At 43.9% G+C, this 12,904-nt stretch overlaps 1 non-coding gene across 1 annotated transcript; it reads right to left on the bottom strand.

Annotated features, from left to right (window-relative positions):
• Positions 1-4,319: 4,319 nt before the first annotated feature.
• On the bottom strand, positions 4,320-4,392 carry Trnav-aac (transfer RNA valine (anticodon AAC)). The gene has a single exon. It is a non-coding gene; the product is annotated as a tRNA-Val (tRNA).
• Between the last annotated feature and the right edge of the window lie 8,512 nt (positions 4,393-12,904).

The raw sequence follows: 12,904 nt of genomic DNA, 5'->3' as shown, positions 1-12,904 counted from the left end.
CATTGGTGTCCAATACGGTCATGGAATGTACAGTGTTTTGGTATTAGAACACGACGTTCTAGATCAGTGCTGTCAAAAGAGCTGCTCGCACGATGTTATACGAACGCTACGTGCGACCCCTGGGCTGTCTGGTCGTGAACTTACTGGTATATGTGCTGCATTCGTATATATGCATGTACTGGTACGTGCTGACTGGCCCTCGCATTACATCTTTCAGCTTGTGTGCTGTATATTCTGAAAAAAAAAGAAGGAAACGTCGCAATAATGTTTGTGTTTCTCTCTTTATTCCACTTTTATCGGCTCAAGCGTACTGCACTTTATACATGCTTTTGTATGGTGCCAACAATTACAATAAATTTAGTTAATTTTTCAGGTTCGTCGTAAGTGCGTCCTTTCGTGCGGTGTATATTCGCGCAGTTGTTCTAGTGCAACTGTTGGGGACATTTTCTCGCCCTCTGGCGACGGCGACTGTGACCTCGTCTGCCGTGTAAGTTTGCTTCTATGTCAGATGCTCTATTTTGCACCAGTCAAGGCTCCTGCCAGTCCACATGTTTTTCGCGCGTTCATTAAATACTGATGTCTGCGGAATTCAGCCTTTGTCTCTCGCGCTGCGCCCAGTAATATTGTTTCAATCCACCTAGATATTTCAGTCGTGAGAAATTACGTCATGGTTCAGTAGATGGAATCACCAGTACTAGCATTTCCGCAGGCCACTGAACCATCGCTTCCGAACCAGCCTTGCAGATGAATGACATAATAATTTTCATTAGGTCATTCATCTGGAAGGCTGATGGCAAGCTATATGTAAACTGGTAACGAAGCTTCCATACATAAAAGCCCACATGTCTTCAAAGTGATGGTGTGTTGCAACCATCACCATATCTGTGTGTTGTGGGGGCAACTTCTATCAAGAAAAAGTGAAGAAAAAAGTATGAGGTCACACCCGGAAGTGAAAGTGACTTCGAGATTGTATGCTGCTTGCCGCGAATGTTTGAATTTCTTTAGAGTCCGCAATTTCGAGCGCAACGCAGGCAGCACTTTTTCTTCTCTGAGCCTCGAACTCTTCTCAGGTGGCGCGCAAGCGTGGCATTTAACTATATATGTGGCCTGTGTCTTAAGTGAACATAGTTATGCTGTTAATGACGCAATTGCTTTTGTACGTCCTATAAGAACGCGAGGGAAAGGGTTGGGAAGAACGGTCAGAGAGGATTCAAAATCCACTTTACGTTTATTCGTCTGGAATTATGCACCTGATATACACGACCAAAGAAAAAAAATTGTTTCGATGGAATAAATTAGTATGACCAACACACCGTCACAGTATAGCTGTATATGCCATACCTTTTGACAGAATCCTTGAAGCACTCACAATTCCTGGAGACACCATGAATTCATATCCAACAGTTATCAAACAAGGCAATGTTGCAGAATATTATCATTTAGAAAGCATTTTGAACTATCAATATTGATTAGAGCTTGCGTTGGGGATATAGTTGGAATTGCGTTGAATACGGCGCTTCAGAGTTAAGAAAGACACAACACAAACACAGACTGTGAAGCGGTTTATAGCCTCTGATGATGTTTATGTAGTGTCTTTCTCTACTGTGCAGTGCCGTACTTGAATTATGCTATCAATTTTACTGTCTGTTGTGCGCTCAGAGCCTGTGTTACGAAAAGTGAATGAACGTAACCCGACGTTTCTTTCCGTAGCTCTCGACATTCATCGTCACGGCAGAATAGAGGAGGCCGGATGCAGCAGCGTGATCACGCACGATGAAGAACAGTCTGCACTGAAATATTTTACCAGTAAACATCATTGCGGTAGCTCCGGCGAATCTGAAGTGCAGCGCACAGCACGTCTTAAACAAACACGCAAAGAAATTAATCAAACTCGGACAGTACCGCCGCGCTCATTACGCACGACATAATAGCTGCATAGATGTTTGTAAAGGTCGGCCATCTCTTTTGCCAGGAGCACTGGTTGGTTGGGGTCACCAAGGACCAACTAACATTGTAAAATAGAAAAAAAATAATGTTTGCTCTTTTAGTAGGGCAAAATAATCTCGAACGGAATTGGTACTTTATTTGGCGGTATAATGATTAAAACATTCTCGAAAAAACGTTATCGCGTAGCTTTTTTTTTAAGTGTTACAGGTTTTGGTTTTCCAGCCTATGTAGATCGACCCTGGTGATGGTCCCACGCTTTTTGGAAAATAGCCTTTGAAAGGAAATTATTACCATGGGACATGTAAGCGATACTACATCTAAATGAAATACTAGCGACATATTATTCCCAATGCATTCCTGTCAATATGGAAGAGGTCACAATTCAGCGAGAGCGCTGTTTCAAAGTATAAATTTTTATCCGTGGCAAAAATATTAGAAGAATGAACTCGACCGCTAAAGTTGCGGCAGCTACCTCTGTGGTATGAGAAGTTGGGTACCTTTTGGAAACGTTGTGCAGGAATATGGTGCCGGTGAAGCAGCAACTGGCACAGGTTGTCATGCATCTAACCCAGATACTCTAGCTTGTTAGGTGCTTGCGATAACCACTACATTTCAAGCAGACCTAACTAAAGAAATTTCAGAAAAAGAAAATACAGCCTGTCGACTGCTGCGTACGGCACCTCTCTTACTTTGTCCGTTATGACCGCTTGTGAATGATTCAACGACGAACCCTTGATTGTGTGTGTACCAGTATACAAAGTGTGGACTTCTCTCTTCTTTCTCATCTTTCAATTCCCTTCTCCTCATTGGGGGGTGGTCCACCGTGCTCAGCCTGGTTAGCCTCCTTGCATTTCTCTTATGACTTCTCTTTCTCTCTTGTCATTAGTTCCAAGGTTCACGACTATGTACATGCCGAAAGAAATGAGCAAAACCGAAACGACCCCCTACATTTGGCTGAATTCTGAATTGGACTGCGTCAAAGTGTGAAGCTGGTACAACTCTGACAGGTACTTCTGATCACACGGTTAATTTGTTGCGGATGTGCTTGCTAGGGACCTACATTATAGCAATTGATAGAGAAATAGGGTTTTCGGATTAAACTTCATTCGAAAAGAGAATATACACTGTATGGTATGGTAAAACTTTATTAAGGTCCTTCGGAACGCGCGTCAGCACGTAGCGGGCCGCTCCCAAGTGCCTAAAAAGATCTATCCTCAGAGAACCACGTTTTAGGTATATAGAAGTACCGGCTACCAAACCGCGAGTACTCTTTTCTAATTATTAGCGGTCATTTCATGACCTTCCTTTGTCCCTTATTCTCCCTTGTTATACCTATAGCGTAGAAAAGCATAGGCTCCTCAGCTTAAGCTGCCTGCTTGCCTACGTAAACTTTTTTTTACTCTCTCTTATTGCTGGCGTATGCAAATTACATCAATCAAGATACAGTTGTGGAACGCATATCTGAGGAATTAAATTTATTCGCTCCGCGAACCTCGACCAAGGTTGCACCTCGTTTGCACTCGTCTCCATCCGGTGCAGACGCATGTGCTGCGTCTAATGAGAATGAACGACTGCCAAAATGCACAAGAAGAAGGTTTGCACGTACTAAAAATAGGAAGGCGCAGCTAACTTTCAGGTCGCACAGCACACGCTGTCGGTGTACGGACCGTTTCCGTGTACTTAACGCCGTCAGACCGGTTATCGCATTAACACGTTGTTTGTAAGAAAGCAATAAAAGCGTATAACTACAATATTCCGCCACTTTATTTCATTATTCACCGGTCATTACGTCGACGGAGAACGTACAAAAAGGTTTGCTGCTTACGGACATCGTGAAGTTGACAAGTAGCGACTGAGGTGTCGAACGTCATAGTAGTACGTTTCCTCTTATTACGCGTAAAGAGAGAGGAATATTTATTTTGAGAAACAGCCTGAAATATTTCTTTCTTCGCATATGGAGGACGGCTTCCTTATTCCAGAAAGGCTTTGGCGATCGCTGCTTCCCGTGTAAAATAATATTAATAAAAAAATCTGGGGTTATATGTTGCAAAAACCACGATCTGATTATGAGGCACGCCGTGGTAGGTGACTCCGGATTAATTTTGACCGCCTGCGAATTCTTTAACGTTCATCTGAATCTAACTACACGAACGTTTTCGCACTTCGTCTCTATCGAAATGCGGCTGCCGCGGAGGGGATCGACCCCACGACCTCAGCAGCGGAACGCCATGGCTACTGGACTACCGCGACAGATCCTATTACGTTGCTCAATACATCCGTATATAGCTAGGGCTGAGAGACGCCTTTCGAGCTACACCAAGCTGTTTTCATGAAATAAAAGAAACATTAGTCAGAAAGAAAAAAAAAGTACATGTGCCTGCCAGGGATCGAACCTGGGACCTTCCGCGTGTTAGGCGGATGTGATAACCACTACACCACAAGCACTGCCACTTCGTTCGCCTATCGAACTCGACCACAACGTACTTCGCACTCCGCAGGTGACCTACTTCAGCAGCCGGTTGCTCCGCCCGAGGTCAACAAGCGCTTACGTACATTGCGCAACACGCGAAATCATAAGATACGCTGCCACTCGCAACGGGTGACGCCGCTTGAAGATCAATGTCGATACCACCCCACATTGTTCAGTCAACGGCTTGTGAACAAACACGCCCCTGGATTGTTTTTTTTTCTGCTTTTTTTTTGTTGAAATGTATCGAAGGCTACTGCCCAGGCAAAAATGTTAGACTGAAACCAACGGGTCTAGCTGAACTACCATCCCACTCGTGCTATCAATAACTTAAGACAACTACAAGCTAGAACAATGTAGCTCCTATGCAAAAAAGAAAGAAATTTGACAAGAATTCTGCTCATACGTTTCTTTGGGACAGTTGGTGCGACATCGCAAGTGCGTATACAGCGCGAGAGGACGAAGAATGTGCAAGGAACGCGCTCTTTATGTCTCGTTCCCTTGTATCTTCTTTTGCCCCTTCACACTGTATGCACTTGGACTCGTACATTTTACGTTTTTCTAGTGAGCGCCTTTTCCGGACTGCTGCTGTTATCAGGGTATCACTCTCGAGCAAGATACGCATGGCGTATACGAAACTTCGTGAACGTTGTCGCCAAATTGAAAGCTACGAGAAGCGTCTGTAATCTAATCAGATTGCACACATGGCGCGAATAGTGTTACGCTATCACGAATGTATCCATAGTGTGCATGTGGCGTCACGCAGCCATATCTCACCGCGCTGGTACCCAAAGATGGCGACTACGATGACGTCAGTGCAACGTATTCTCACGCGCAAACTGTTTTGCTTTTTCACGGCGATAGTTTTTCAGCGGTTTATCATTGTAATCGCTCTGACGTTCGACGCAAGACGCGCTTTTTGTTGATGTTTCACCGGTTTATCATTGTTATCGTTCTGACGTTTAACGCAAGACGCGCTTTTTGTTGCTGTCATGCTGTCATGTTCCTTTCTTACGCCTCTTCTCGACCTGCTGGTACCCAAGGATGGCGTCCGCGATGACGTCCGTGCAACATATGTATAGGGTAGAAGCAGCTACTGCTCTAGTATGTATGGTGGCACATGTATAAATAGCACCAGGACTTCACCCGTAAGGATCAGTGACCGACTACTGCGCTCCCCAAAGTCGTCGTGATTTGAGTGTTGATTGCCTTTCCGCTTCTAAATAGCTTCTTTACTCACACTTCAAGCAGTGCTTCCGGTTCTGACAGTACAATGAAACTGGGGACTTATCTTCAACTGGGAGTAAATAATGAAAGGCCAACATTGACGCTAACTCGTACACTATATCTGATTACACTTTATCTTAAGTTCACAAACAACGTAGACGCAGGCAACTGCAGGCCGAGCTATGTAGGAAACCATCGCTGGCCACGAGGTGCTTTAGGCGTTTGTACCACCTTATTTAAATATTTTGATAAGAAGATAGCATGTGGGGCAGAGTACACAAAGCGTTTTGCTCGTAAGAACTGGTCTTAATTGACTAGCCATTTTCGTATTATGTTCGCTAGCGAGATTGGCTGGCACTTTGCTTAGGTACCTTTAGCGATGCCAGGCGGCCTACCTGGTGTGTTTATATAATCTATATAGCTACGTGAGATGATTCGTAACTGGTAAAGAGTAAAGGCGTAAGAAATTAGAAAGACGCGGCGCAACCAGCCCTCGTCGATCGTCATGTGCGAGTTACTATTGTAATATGATAATGCAATTCTGAACGCTTCTGTAAGGCTTGCAAGTGTTCCGAGTGAAATTTAATTTAATTTATAGCAACTGCCCCTTCGTGTCGTAGTATCGGTACTGTATTCTCAGAGCATTAGGAATACCATGAACCGTTCGATATAGGGTACGAATCGCTTTGTGAATACGGACATTTAACTTAAAAGTGACCGACCTATTTACACTTCGACACTCCTAATGCAATCACATTATTAAATAAAAAGTAATCGCGGCACAGTTTGTTGGCGTGTCAGTTTTCGGAAGTGAAAATATCACTCCCGATACCATGCGCAGAAGCCTTCTGTCCTCCATAGATGCGAAAAATATTTTTATCGGCACGCCGCCATGAAGGCTACTATACAACATCAGCCTGTAGTAGAATGCGAAGCTGCAAAATGCTGTTTCAAAATCACTGTAACAGCTATTGCTGTCGAAATTCCTCCGTGGTTTATAACTTAGAGGAGGTGTTCTCGTTTATATGAATTGATGTACCATAAAAATAAAGAAACTGAAATTGCTCATGGTCAATGGACAGAGTTTCCTTGATATTAAAGATATGCAACGGCTGGTGAGGAACACGATGACAGTGGCAACACGTAAAAAAAAAGAAGAAGAAGAAAATAGGCAAAATAAAAAGGAACGGAAGAGAATAATGTTCACGCCACGGGCTGATATGATTAAACGCTTTGCATCAAGGGCGCTACCAATTGGCCCTTTCTGGAGCCCATCAGCAACAAGCCTTTGCTAATCGCTGTAAATTATTTTATTAGGCCGCATGTGGCAAGTACGCAGTATATCTGCAACGCGTGCCTTTTAAATGAAGCCGTCACTATAGCATTAAATCAATATCCGAGTAATCCTCACGCTGCCTGCGTTTCGTTTTCTGCATAAGACTCCATGGTCCCTGGACCGCACGGCAAGCTCTATATCTAGCCCGGAGCTTGAGCATTGCCTTTCCGCTTCCTCATACTTGTTAGAAAATAGCGATAGCGCCGCGCCGATTGCAGCACCTCTGATTGCGAAGAAACCGTAGAACACCGCCCATGCTGCTGCCCTTCCTAAAAGGCTCGCCCTCCGCATCGCTCTGAACCAGCTAGATGGAAGACCTTTGTCACTGAACGGGTCTTGGGGTCATGGTGTCGCACGTCACAGCTGCAAAAGGCCACAAAAGCGCTGCTGTGATTCCTGAAGTCAACCGTACGGACACAGAGGCCTAAGAAACAGAGCTGAGAGTTCCGTTACGTCGATGACTCGAGTGCTCATCAACTCACGACTTTCTCTTCTTGTACTAATCTGTTCCTCCCCTTAACCCTGTGCAGGGTAGCAATTTGTTATGTTTCGACATTCGTATGTACAGTCGCATAAAAAAATTTATTGTATGTAACTATGTTTGTATAAATACGTATGTATATACATGTTTGTATATATACGTTGTATAAAATACTGTTTAATTTGCGTAATTGCATACTCTAAATACGTTATTTCACTAAGCGCAATGTTTGTACTTATTTCATGCAGCTGCTACTATGTGTGTATTGACTATGGCCTTCCGTTAACCTTTGAGGATTGTAGCAACAGAATATTGTAGAACATAGACAGAGAAACGAACGAATAGACGTGGACGCAGATGCACTGTCAACTTCCAAATCTCGTCCTTTTTATCTTTTTATTTGGCGACTAAATAAGAAAGCGCGGGAACTTTCAGACAGAAATCAGTTGACAGTGTCGCTACGTCCACGTCTGTCTGTTCCTCTTTGTGTCTGTGTTCTACGATTTTCTGCTGCTACAATCCTCGAAGAATGAAACCAACTGGCTCTAGTTAAACTCATTTGACTTCCACTAACCTTTAGTTTCTGGCCCAAATGTTTTTGTACAAATTCATGTATAAATGAAACGAAACCATGCAGGCTCAGCCCTGCTATATTTACCTGTCTTGTATCCACCTTTGTTTCTCTCTCTTTGTCAAAATGAAGCACGGCATGCGACCGCGTGTATTTTAGCACGCTGGCCCATTCTCCTGGCACGGTGCTGAGAGCGTGAAACATGTTTGTGCTAAATGCCCGACCATTATAGCATGAGCGCCTTCCAGCGAGGTATAATGACGTCATCACCGTATCTCGCACCAAGAATGGGGAGCTCGGAACTCCGCGTTTGGCTTGCGCGTAACGCTTACATTTCACGTCGGTGGTGTTTCGGAAAAGCCGAGATCCCCGACCTTTTTCGTAGAAGCTGGCCGCCTTTCTCTGCGAGTTAAACCACTCGGCCCGCTCATTACTGCTTCTGAGGGCCAGCCATAGTTTTCTGGCTTCCTTCGAGATGTCGGGCTTCGCGCATTTTGCTTCCCGCGAAAGCAACTTACTCGCCATTGTGCTGTCATTAAACATTAGCCGCGACATTATGCTCTACAGAGCACGGGGTTTTCCCATTAGGTTAATTATTCCTTGCATATAGCGCAGTCTTAGGCTGTGCTTATACGCTTGTGCGAGCTGTTACTTAGCATAAACAGCGTGCACGAAAGTTCTTGTTCCGAGAGTACGACGTTAAATTAAACCATGCTCTCTGTTTGTTCTCTCTCTTCTTTTTTTTTTTGCTTCGGACTTGTATATTTTTTAACACTCGCGTAGAGCAAACAGCGCAATTTGGCCTGCTCAAGTGAACTACCATAACAGGTGGTCGAGGCCGACAGAGATATTTTTAAAACATTCGCGATTAACTTTTTTAAATGTTAGCTTGAAAGTAAATGTTGAAATCGGAAAAAGTGAAGCCGAGTAATATAGTGAAGTGTTGTCGGCTTAGCAGAGCCGCGCGAGGCTTCGAGAAATTCACACAAATAAAATGTGCTAAGCGGGAAACGCCTTCAAATTTTTCTTCAGTGCATAAAATGGAAGACGAATTTCTGTAACTTACCCCAGTTGAACTTATACAGTCTCCCAAAACAGAGGAGCGATCGACAGTGTCCACAAAAACTCGCATTCCACGGAAAGATTTCATAGGTTGCATTTGAAGCGCTTCACGTGGTTTGAGTTGCAAGCTCAGTGTCATCGGCAGATTAGCCAGAATTTTTTACGAATAAGTTCCTGTCTCTGAGTTACGCATACTTATTCTTAATGTTGCCGGACAGAACTTGGTTTCTTGCTCATGGTAAAAGCGTGTGAAAAATTAAGCTGAGCACATTTGTAAGAAAAGAAAAAAAAATTTTTGCTCCGCCATGGTCGCGAATATATAAGTGGCTATGGCGTTCAGCTGCTAAGCGTGAGGTCGCGGGATCAAATCCCGGTCGCGTGGGCAGCATATTGATGGAGCGACATGCAAGAACGCGCGTGTATACCGTACATTAAGTGCACGTTAAAGATACCCCAGGTTTTCAAACTGATTACAGAGTTCTCACCACGGCGTGCCTCATAATCAGATCGTGATATTGGTGCGTAAAACTTGAGAAATCATTTAAATTTAAATTAAACAAGATTACATGTAGATCGAATAAACACCTTGGAATCTATGTGAACTGAAGCTTACAAGTAGCGGTTAATTCAATGCTATAATTTTTTCCCACGTCGTAGGAGTAAAGAAAACTGGCGTACACGTACAGGCTCTCGTGCACCCATGCTAAGCAATGTGACACACGGGACGATCATCTCAAACAGCTGGTTGGCCTTGGCACGATAGAAGTATACGTGCACGCGCATGTTAAATCGGAAATGTAGAACCAATGCTTTCATCGCCAGTCACATTTCATTCAGATGATTTCGCAAGTGAAATGCTTTTATGACCAAAACGATTTCCCATCGTAATAGTGTTCACTGTTGATGCTGTGTATCTGGGTGCTTTCCTTTTTAAAAAAACTGTTTACGCTAATAATTGTCGTGCGAAGTGTTCGATTTCTGCTTGTAGACGCGGCTATTACTGTTTTGGCGTTATGTACAGAATTTATGTATACGTACACCCGTGAGCAAAAGTATACGGACCACAGGGTCGCCGGAAAAAGTTAATTTCATCGTAATTAACAAGCATAAACTGGAATTGACGAGTACACGGAAAAGTTCGCAACTGCCAAGTTTGGACTGCAGTCTTCAATTACAAGTTGCGTCCACAGGCAGAGGAAAAAATCGGCTTTATCGCGCAACCCCTGGTCCGTATACTCTTTCTCACGGGTGTACGTTTTTATTACAGTCAAGCTGTATATGGTAAGCCGATCCGTCGTCCTTTGCCTGTACGCAGAAACTATGATCATCAGCAATGGCTCGAGCGTCGTCATCGTCGTCTTCTTCCACAGCTGGCTACGTTGCTGCTCATCATTCGAGCGTAGAATTTCACTTCTCTTGTGTCGAGGGGGTATGAGCCTTTCATTGTCTTACCTGACTGACAGATTTAATTTTGAAGTTCGCAAGTGGCATTGTGACAACGGCGGACTGCGGGCGTCATCAGTGACGTCGTTTTCTCCGTCGCAGCCGAACGTCTGTGTAGCCTTATTTAAAACACTACGACGTAACCAATAATTGAGAAAGACTTTAATGTACCGTCGGGATTAGCCCAGTGGTAAACACCGGGGCCGCACGTTTCAGCTTCGCCGGTTAACCGTCTGTGCGAACTGCTTGGGCGGTGATTTTTTTAATGAAATGTCTTGTATCTGTGCTATGTAAGTTTGTATTAGTTTGGGTGATCTGCACAACGCCCAATGTTGGCAATAAATAAAATAATACAGAAAAAAGAAAGAAAATCGCGATTGTAGTACGTGGCTTAATGCTTGGAGCATTGAGGTGCTGTGCTGAGAGGACCGAGGTTCGATTCCAGCATCGGGCACGTAATTCAATTTATTTGAGTATTACCTATTCGGCAAGGCAGCAGCAGCACCCAGCCGCCATGGTCATAAATGTCCGGGAGGGCTTGCGTAGCAAGCTTCGCTTTAAAAAGGCGCTTTGTAGTGCACCACCTAAAAAGGAAGAAAAAAGAAATACACGCGGCCAGCCTGTTGATACAAGCAGCAAAGGCTGGCTGTCTCCTTGTTAGGAATCGCGTCTTTTCGGATGACACTTATGAGAAGAATGGTCAGAAATAGCCACCAATTATTCAATTTCCGGTTGGACTACACACATGCCAGTCCACTTCATCATCATCATCAGCCTATATTTATGTACACAGCAAGACGAAGGTCTCTCTCTCTGCGATCTCCAATTAGCCCTGTCTTGCGCTAGCTGATTCCAATTTGGGCCTGCAAATTTACTAACTTCATCACTCCACCTAGTTTTCTGCCGTCCTCGCATGCGCTTCCCTTCTCTTGGCACCCATTCTGTAACTCTAATGGTGCACCGGTTATCCATCCAACGCATTACTTGGCCTGACCAGCTCCATTTCTTTCTCTTAATGTCAGCTAGAATATAGGCTTTCGCAGTATGCTCGCTGATCCACACCGCTCTCTTCCTGTCTCTTAACGTTAGTCCTAAGATTTTTCGTTCCATTGCTCTTTGTGCGGTCCTTAACTTGTTCTCGAGCTTCTTTGTTAACCTCCAAGTTCCTGCCCCATATGTTAGCACCGGTAGAATGCAATGATTGTACACTTTTCTTTTAAACGACAGCGGTAAGCTCCCAGTCAGGATTTGGCATTGCCTGCCTTATGCACTCCAATCCAATTTTGTTCTTCTGTATGTTTCCTTATCATGATCAGGGCCTCCTGAGAGTAACTGACCTAGATAGACGTACTCCTTTACAGACTCTAGAGGCTGACTGGCGATCCTGAATTCTTGTTTCCTTGCCAGGCTATTGAACATTATCTTTGTCTTCTGCATATTCATCTTCAACCCAATTCTTACACTTTTTCGATTAAGGTCCTCAATCATTTGTTGTAATTCGTCCCCATTGTTGCTGAATAGGACAATGTCATCTGCAAACCGAAGGTTGCTGAGATATTCGCCGTTGATCCTCACTCCTAAGCCTTCCCAGTCTAAGAGCTTGAATACTTCTTCTAAGCATGCAGTGAATAGCATTGGAGAGATTGTGCCTCCTTGCCTGACCCCTTTCTTGATAGGTATCTTTCTACTTTTCTTGTGGAGAACCAAGGTAGCTGTGGAATATTTGTAAATATTTGCGAAGATATTCACGTATGCCTCATGTACTACTTGATTATGCAATGCCTCTATGACTGATGGTATCTCGACTGACTCAAACGCCTTTTCATAATCTATGAAAGCCATATAGACAGGTTTATTGTACTCCGCAGATTTCTCGATTACCTGATTGATGACATGAATATGATCTATCGTAGAATATCCAATCCTGAAGCCAGCCGGTTCTCTTGGTTGAATGAAGTCAAGTGTTGCCCTGATTCTATTGGAAAATATTTTGGGGAATATTTTATACAGTACTGAAAGCAAGCTAATGGGCCTATAATTTTTCAATTTTCTAACATCTCCCTTCTTATGGATGGGTATAATGCTGGCGTTTTTCCTGCTTTCTGGAACACTTGAAGTCGTGAGGCATTGCGTATAAAGGGCCGCTGGCTTTTCAAGCATAATATCTTCTCCATCTGTGATTGAATCGACTGTTATTGCATCTTCTCCGGCAGCTTTTCCCCTGGTCATGTCTTTCAAGGCCCTTCTAACTTCATCGCTAGTTATAGAAGGAGCCTCTGTATCCTGTTCATCACTACTTCGAATGAAAGTAGCTTGGCTGGTCTGGGAACTGTACAGGTCAGTATAGAATTCTTCCGCTGCCTTTACCAT

This window comes from Dermacentor silvarum, chromosome 4 (assembly GCF_013339745.2).
Source record: "Dermacentor silvarum isolate Dsil-2018 chromosome 4, BIME_Dsil_1.4, whole genome shotgun sequence".
Taxonomy (NCBI): domain Eukaryota; kingdom Metazoa; phylum Arthropoda; class Arachnida; order Ixodida; family Ixodidae; genus Dermacentor; species Dermacentor silvarum.
The sequence above is the reverse complement of the archived record's forward strand: the minus strand, read 5'-3'. Positions and strand labels throughout refer to the sequence as shown.